This window comes from Halichoerus grypus, chromosome 5 (assembly GCF_964656455.1).
Source record: "Halichoerus grypus chromosome 5, mHalGry1.hap1.1, whole genome shotgun sequence".
Taxonomy (NCBI): Eukaryota; Metazoa; Chordata; class Mammalia; order Carnivora; family Phocidae; genus Halichoerus; species Halichoerus grypus.
Window position 1 is genome coordinate 146211966 of NC_135716.1, and position 7355 is coordinate 146219320.

The following is a 7355-nucleotide window of genomic DNA, read 5'->3' on the forward strand; positions in this document are numbered from 1 at the left end:
GCCACAAAGCAGAACAAGCAAGTTCTTTATGTAGTGATATTGAATGATTTTCAAGATCTATTAAGTGAAAAAGCAAGGTCTTTTTTTTCTTTTTAAAGATTTTATTTATTTATTTGACAGAGAGAGACATAGCGAGAGAGGGAACACAAGCAGAGGGAGTGGGAGAGAGAGAAGCAGGCTTCCCGCTGAGCAGGGAGCCAGATGTGGGGCTCGATCCCAGACCATGACCTGAGACCAAGGCAGATGCTTAACGACTGAGCCACCCAGGTGCCCCAAAAAGCAAGGTCTTAATGTATATCACATACTGTCATTCCTGTAAGAAGTGATGGTGGTAATATATATACATCATTGCTTATATATGCAGAAAATATCCCTGGAAGAATTTAAAAGAAACTGATACTATCAACTGTCCTATTGCTGCTGGAAAGGACAACTAGATGGCAGGAGACAAGTAAGAGGGAGACTTTTCATAATATAACCTTTTGTATCTTTTGATTTTTTTTTAGGCTTTTTTTTTAAGTTTTATTTATTTATTTAAGTAATCTCTACACCCAACATGGAGCTCAAACACACAACCCTGAGATCAAGAGTCGCACACTCTGCCAACTGAGCCAGCCAGGCGCCCCCTGTATCTTGTGATTTTTTTAATCATGAGGCTATATTATCTACTCTAAAAGTAAATAAGATTTGGAAGATAATCATTTGGAGGCACCTATTTATTTTACAAGTAAAATAATTTTTTACAATGAGGAATAACTTCATTGCCGTTCCCAATTTTAAAAGATTCCGACAGTATTTTATTCTTGTTGAGTTAATGAGAACTAGATCAGTAGTTACTCATCATAAGTTTGGTGAATCAACCTCCTTTGACAAACAGTTTATAACTTTAAATGAACAAATATCATTTTCTACAACAAACGTTCTAACAAATGTAGTTTCCTATAGCAATTCATAATCTCAAGGTCACAAATCAAGACTCTTTGAAACTATTAAAATAAACCTTTTGATATTATTGTGAAGCTCTGCTCCTTTTGATAAACATAGAAACTCAACTTTATGAGGAAAGATTAAGTATAGCTTTAAATTAAATTCAAAGACAAATGGTATACAGTTGTATACTATTCTTTCCTCTTATCTGTGTAAACAGAAGTTAATGGTTATTCAGTATTTTGCCCTCTCAAAAACATGTGTACCCTTTCATTCACCCCAATGTTTATAGCAGCAATGTCCACAATAGCCAAACTATGGAAAGAACCTAGATGTCCATCAACAGATGAATGGATAAAGAAGTTGTGGTATATATATACAATGGAATATTACACAGCCATCAAAAAATGAAATCTTGCCATTTGCAACGACGTGGATGGAACTAGAGGGTATTATGCTAAGCGAAATAAGTCAATCAGAGAAAGACAAGTATCATATGATCTCACTAATATGAGGAATTTGAGAAACAAGACAGAGGATCATAGGGGAAGGGAGGGAAAAATGAAACAAGATGAAACCAGAGAGGGAGACAAAGCATAAGAAACTCTTAATCTCAGGAAACAAACTGAGGGTTGCTGGAGTGGTGGGGGCTTGGAAGGGATGGGGTGGCTGGGTGATGGACATTGGGGAAGATAGGTACTATGGTGAGTGCTTGTGTAAGACTGATGAATCACAGACCTGCACCCCTGAAACAAATAATACATTATATGTTAATAATAGTAATAAAAAAAACACATGTACCCTTTCAAAATTTCTGCTTTGAGCTTGTGTCCTTTTTTTTTTTTTTTTAAGATTTTTATCTTTATTTGAGGCAGAGAGAGAGAGAGAGAGACAGAGCACAAGCAGAGGGAGAAGCAGGCTCCTTGCTGAGCAAGGAGCCCGATTTGGGACTCGATCCCAGGACCCTGGGGATCATGACCTGAGCCAAAGGCAGATGCTTAACCGACTGAGCCACCCAGGTGTCCTGACTTTCTTAATCTAAGTTTAATCAAGGCTGAATCTAAGGCCTTGTGATTACTTATTTATCCAGATAGTCAACTGTTTACAGAATAGGGAAGATTCCTTCGTATTCTTGAATGATAGCTGTTATTATTATTATTATTATAAAGAGAATATCAATTTGTTCCATTTTACTTCAGAAGGTAGAGCTAGAGGCAAAGGGGATGGGAAGCTATAGGAAGGTAGAGTTCAGTTCAACAATGGGAAGAACATTCTAAGAGCAAGAACTGTCCCACATAGAATGGGCTACTTGTGAGGTAGTAAACTCCTAGTCACCAAAGATGTGAAAAAAGGGGCCGATTGACAGAATGTTAGGGATGAATAGACAGGAGTTCCATGATTAGTTTAAGAATGGACTTGATGATTGCTCAGATTCCTTCTAATTCTAAAAGTGATTTGAGAAAGTTAAATGGGAAAAGACAAAAGCAAAGGATTCGGAATTTCAACATACCTCACTGATTTCAGAGGCAGGACATCCTGTTATTTTTAATATTCAGTGCCCTCAGTCTTTAAGGGAGGGAACCATTCTAAAGGTCTTCTGTCTTTTGTGTTACTCTGTTGGATAATGAAAAACACTCCCAGTTAAAAATAAACAAGTTTCTCCTTAACAACTTAATAATTGTTTTGATGAAATTTCAACTGGCTACTCCTGAGTATGAGGTGCTGAACTGCATTCCAACCACTCAGAACCCAAGATTCAGGGCAGAAGTTCCCAATAAGCATCATCCGTTAGGAAAAGTCCACCCTGGTTGGTGGCTGGCTACTCTGTGTGTAGAGTTAAGCAGTATCAAAGGATGTTTTCAGGGCTGAATGTCACAATCCAGATACTAACTCTAGCAATCCCTCACAAAGTCATAGCAGACAGTTTTGAAAAGGTTTATCAGCCAGCCTCACATTTAATCCTCATAACAATCCCCTGGAGCTGATAGAAGGGGTTATTATCTCATTTGCTAGATGGGAAAACACAGGCTCAGAGATAGGAAACTCCACAAGTCAGCCATGAAAGAGCTAAATCTGAGCCAGGAGCCCATTCTATCAGCTCACAGCCTTGGAGAGAGGATTGGAATTTCTCTCTAGGATAGAAAGGACCATGGGAACAGGAGGTCTTTCTAATGAGGAATTAATTTGTTACTATGTTTCTTTCTTTTTTTTTTTTTTTAAAGATTTTAGTTATTTATTTGACAGAGAGAATGAGAGGGAGAGAGCAACAAGCTTGGTGAGGGGCAGAGGGAGAAGCAGGCTCTCCATTGAGCAGGGAGCCTGACACGGGGCTCGATCCCGGGACTCCAGGATCATGACCTGAGCCGAAGGCAGACGCTTAACTGACTGAGCCACCCAGGCGCCCCTAATTTGTTACTATGTTTCTTAAACTTCAGTGTCTATTCTAATCATCTAGAGCACTTGTTAAAGCAGTTTACTAGATCCCTCCCCGGAGTTTTTGATCCATAATGTCTGGGTTGGGGCTCAAGATTTTGCATAACTAGCACATTCCCAGGAGACACTGATGATGAGCCACTCTTACTCTATCCTTCCTTTCTACTGTCTTCTGTCAGACGCCAGAAGGCAAATGAGGATGATTTGAGCAGAAAAACAGAAGAGGGGGTGCCTGGGTGGCTCAGTCAGTTAAGCGTCTGCCTTCGGCTCAGGTCATGATCCCGAGATCCTGGAATGGAGCCCCATGTCAGGCTCTCTGCTCAGTGGGGAGTCTGCTTCTCCCTCTCCCTCTCCCTCTGCCTCCTACCCCCTGCTCATGCTCTGTCTCTGTCTCTCTCTCTCTTAAATAAAGAAATAAAATCTAAAAAAAAAAAGAAAGAAAGAAAGAAAGAAAGGAAAACAGAAGCGTTTTACACCTCTCTTGGCTGCTGCTGAGCGACAAAGGTGCTGTCTCAGGATGAGACTGAGGAGCCCTGTGCCAGGAATCTGGAGGGTTGAATGTTAGGCCCCGGCTGTGACATTGGAGAGGTGGGATTTAATACCTTTAAGACCACTTGGATGGGGCGCCTGGGTGGCTCAGTCGGTTAAGCGTCTGAGTCTTAGTTTCAGCTTAGGTCACGATCTCAGGGCTGTGGGATGAGGCCCTGCATCTGGTTCTGTACTCAGTGTAGAGTCTTCTTCGGATTCTCTCTTCCTCTCCCTCACTCTCTCCTTCTCTCTCAAAAAACAAAACAAAACAAAACAAAACAAAACAAAAAACACTTGGAACCCTGAGATGCTGAGGCCTTGGGCAAATCTTTCTTCTCTCTCGGGAGTCCATTGATCATCTGTAAAATGCCCTAAGGGGATGAATGGTCAGGAGGGGTAGCCTCCAAGGGGTCTCCGCCAGTTCTAACATTCTGGTCCAGCTAGAATCTTCATTTCTCTAGGTGCCTGTGCGTCCAGGGTAGACAGAGAGTAGCTGGTACTTAACAGAGGCCACAGGAACTCTGAGAAATCAGAGTGTGCATGGGAAATCCTCTTCATATGATGGCTCTGAGACCTCACAGGGGAGCTGGTGAGAACTCTGGACTACGAAATCAGAAATTATGTCTCCAGAGAAGAGAAATGTGGGTTAAAAATCAATTAAATATCTTCTTGTTCTGTCTTAATTAAAGAGGAACACTGAACAGAAGGCTTTGGACAGAAAGGAAAGAAACTCATCAGACTTATAAGTATAGTGATGTAAAGCGAGCCTTCCTAACTAATCAGGCTGAGGCAGAGGTCTCCAACAAGATTCCATTTGACCATGCTGTCTTTTAATGTAAGTTACAAGTCTTTCCTATATTTTCCTGACTTTTTTTTTTGTGCCAAAACCCAGGAGCGAAGACTTTTTTTTTTTTTTTTAAGATTTCATTCATTTATTTGACAGAGAGAGAGAGAGCGCACAAGCAGGAGGGGCAGAGGGAGAGGGAGAAGCAGGCTGCTTGCTGAGCAAGGAGCCCGATGTGGGACTCGATCCCAGGACCCTGGGATCATGACCTGAGCCGAAATCAAGAGTCGGATGCTCAACCAACTGAGCCACCCAGGCACCCCTTCCTGACTTTTTTTTTTAATAAAGCTTTATTTATTTATTTGAGAGAGAGAGAGAGAGCATGGGGGGGGGGCAGAGAAGGAGACGGAGAGAGATTCTTTTTTTTTAAGATTTTATTTATTTATTTGAGAGAGAGAGATCACGAGCAGGGGGAAAGGACAGAGGGAGAAGCAGACTCCCCACTGAGCCGGGAGCCTGATGCAGGGCTTGATCCCAGGACCCCAGGATCACGACTAGAACCAAAGGCACATGCCCAGACGACTGAGCCACCCAGGCACCCAGGGGAGAGATTCTTAAGCAGACTCCACACTGAGCACGGAGCCAACGTGAAGCTTGATCTCACGATCTCATGACCCTGAGATCAGGACCTGAGCGGAAACCAAGAGTCTGGTGCTTAACAAACTGCGCCACCCAGGCGCCCCTGTATTTTCCTGACTTTTAATGTAAATAGATAAGGTTGACTCCTAAACCTTGTAAAATATGTTTCAGAGAGTTGCAAAAAGGCACAAAAAGTGTTTATTGTGAGAAAGAGCATTAGTTTGAGAAATATGCTTATTATTCACTTAATCTATAAATGACCTTTCTAGAGTTTTCTTTTCCTTTCTTCATAGTGAAGAACCTAGTGAAACCTCTAGGAATAGAAAGCAGTTTGGCAGTTCAGTCGACTTTTACTCCCCTGAAGTTGCTGGTTTTTAGAATAAAGGTGACTTTAGCTATTTCTAATTCAAACATCAGGGTGAAATATATTCCATAGAACAAGGAATCAAAGCCCTAGGATGCAGGAAGATGAAAGCTGCCAAAACTTCTGCTACAGGGGTAGGGGGAAGTATGTGCCCAAGATAGACAAAGAAGTGACCGTCAGAAGAAGCGTCCAAGTGCCAAGGCCACACTCCAAATCAACTGTACAGAGTTGGTATCTCTCCTCCATTGTTCTCATCAGCTAAACACATTCATAGAAGAGCTTGGCATCTGACCCAGTCTTCACTCTATTGTAGTAATTGTCAAAGTGTAGTCACCATACCACTAATATCAGCATCACCCAGGAACTTGGTAGAAATGCAAATTCTCAGGCCACCAAGACCAACTAAATCAGAAACTCTGAGTGTGGGGCCCAGAAATATGCATTTTAACAAGTCTTCCAATGGATTCTGATCCACACTAAAGTTTGAGAGCCCCTGGGCTATTGCAATCCTATAATAACTTGGGTGACTTCGATATTCAGCTCAATGACCATCCAGCTATCTGGCCTCGTGCTCCTTAACCTCCTCAATTCTAATGACTCTCTCTTCCACTTCAGCCATCCACTCCCATGGCTGCAACCTGGACCTTGTCAGACTCAAAATTCCTTCATGTCTGAAGTCTGAAAACATCCTACACACACATCACAATCCCATTATCTTTGTATAGATTGTGCTTTCCTTGAATGGTAACAAATTCCCCAATGGCTTCATGTAGACAGGGAGAGATCAGCCCTATATTCTTCTTCTCCTGGATCTTTCTCCCAGGCTTCAGACCTCCACACCCAATGCCAAATGCGGACTTCACCTGGATGTCCCACTGGTGTCTCATAGCAACAGGTCAAAAAATTAACTCTCCATCTCTCCCCCAAACTTGTTCCATTTCTTGTGCTCCCTATCTCAGGAGCAGATGCCCACAGATGAGTTTTTAAGGGTGATCCAGGAGTCATCCTTGACACCTTCCTCTCCTTCACCCCTAACAGCCAAGAAGTCACCCAAATCCCACCAATTTTACCTCTTGGGGGTCATAAGTTATTCATTTATTCTTCAACAAATACTGAGGCTTGCAAAGCCCTTTCCAGACCAGAAATCCTATGGGTGATTTCCTCAAATCTGTTCCTTCCTCCTCCTTCATAGCCCTAGCTCCAGTGCCTATGTTTTAGCTGCAATATTCCTTCTCTAGGCCAGTGGTTCTTGATCCTGATTTCATATTAGGATCACCTGATAAGCTTTCAAAACTATAAGACCTTGGCCCAGTATCCAAATTATCTAATTTAATGGGACTGGGATGTGCTCCAGAAACAGAATTTGTTTGTTTATTTGCTTGCTTGCCTTAAGAGAAGTTCTAGATTTACAGTAAAACTGAGTGGGAAGTACAGAGATTTCTAAAATACTCCCTTTTCTTTTTGGTGCTGAATAATATTCCTTTGTCTGGATTTGTCACAAAACCTAGAGGGCTTTTTCTGTTTGTTTCTTTTTTATTTATTTTAGAGAGCCAGAGAGAGAGAGTATGGGGGAGAAGAGAATCTCAAGCCGACTCTGCGCTGAGCACAGAACCCAATGCAGGGCTGAATCCCAGGACCCTGAGATCACGACCTGAGCCAAAACCAAGAGTCTGATGCTTA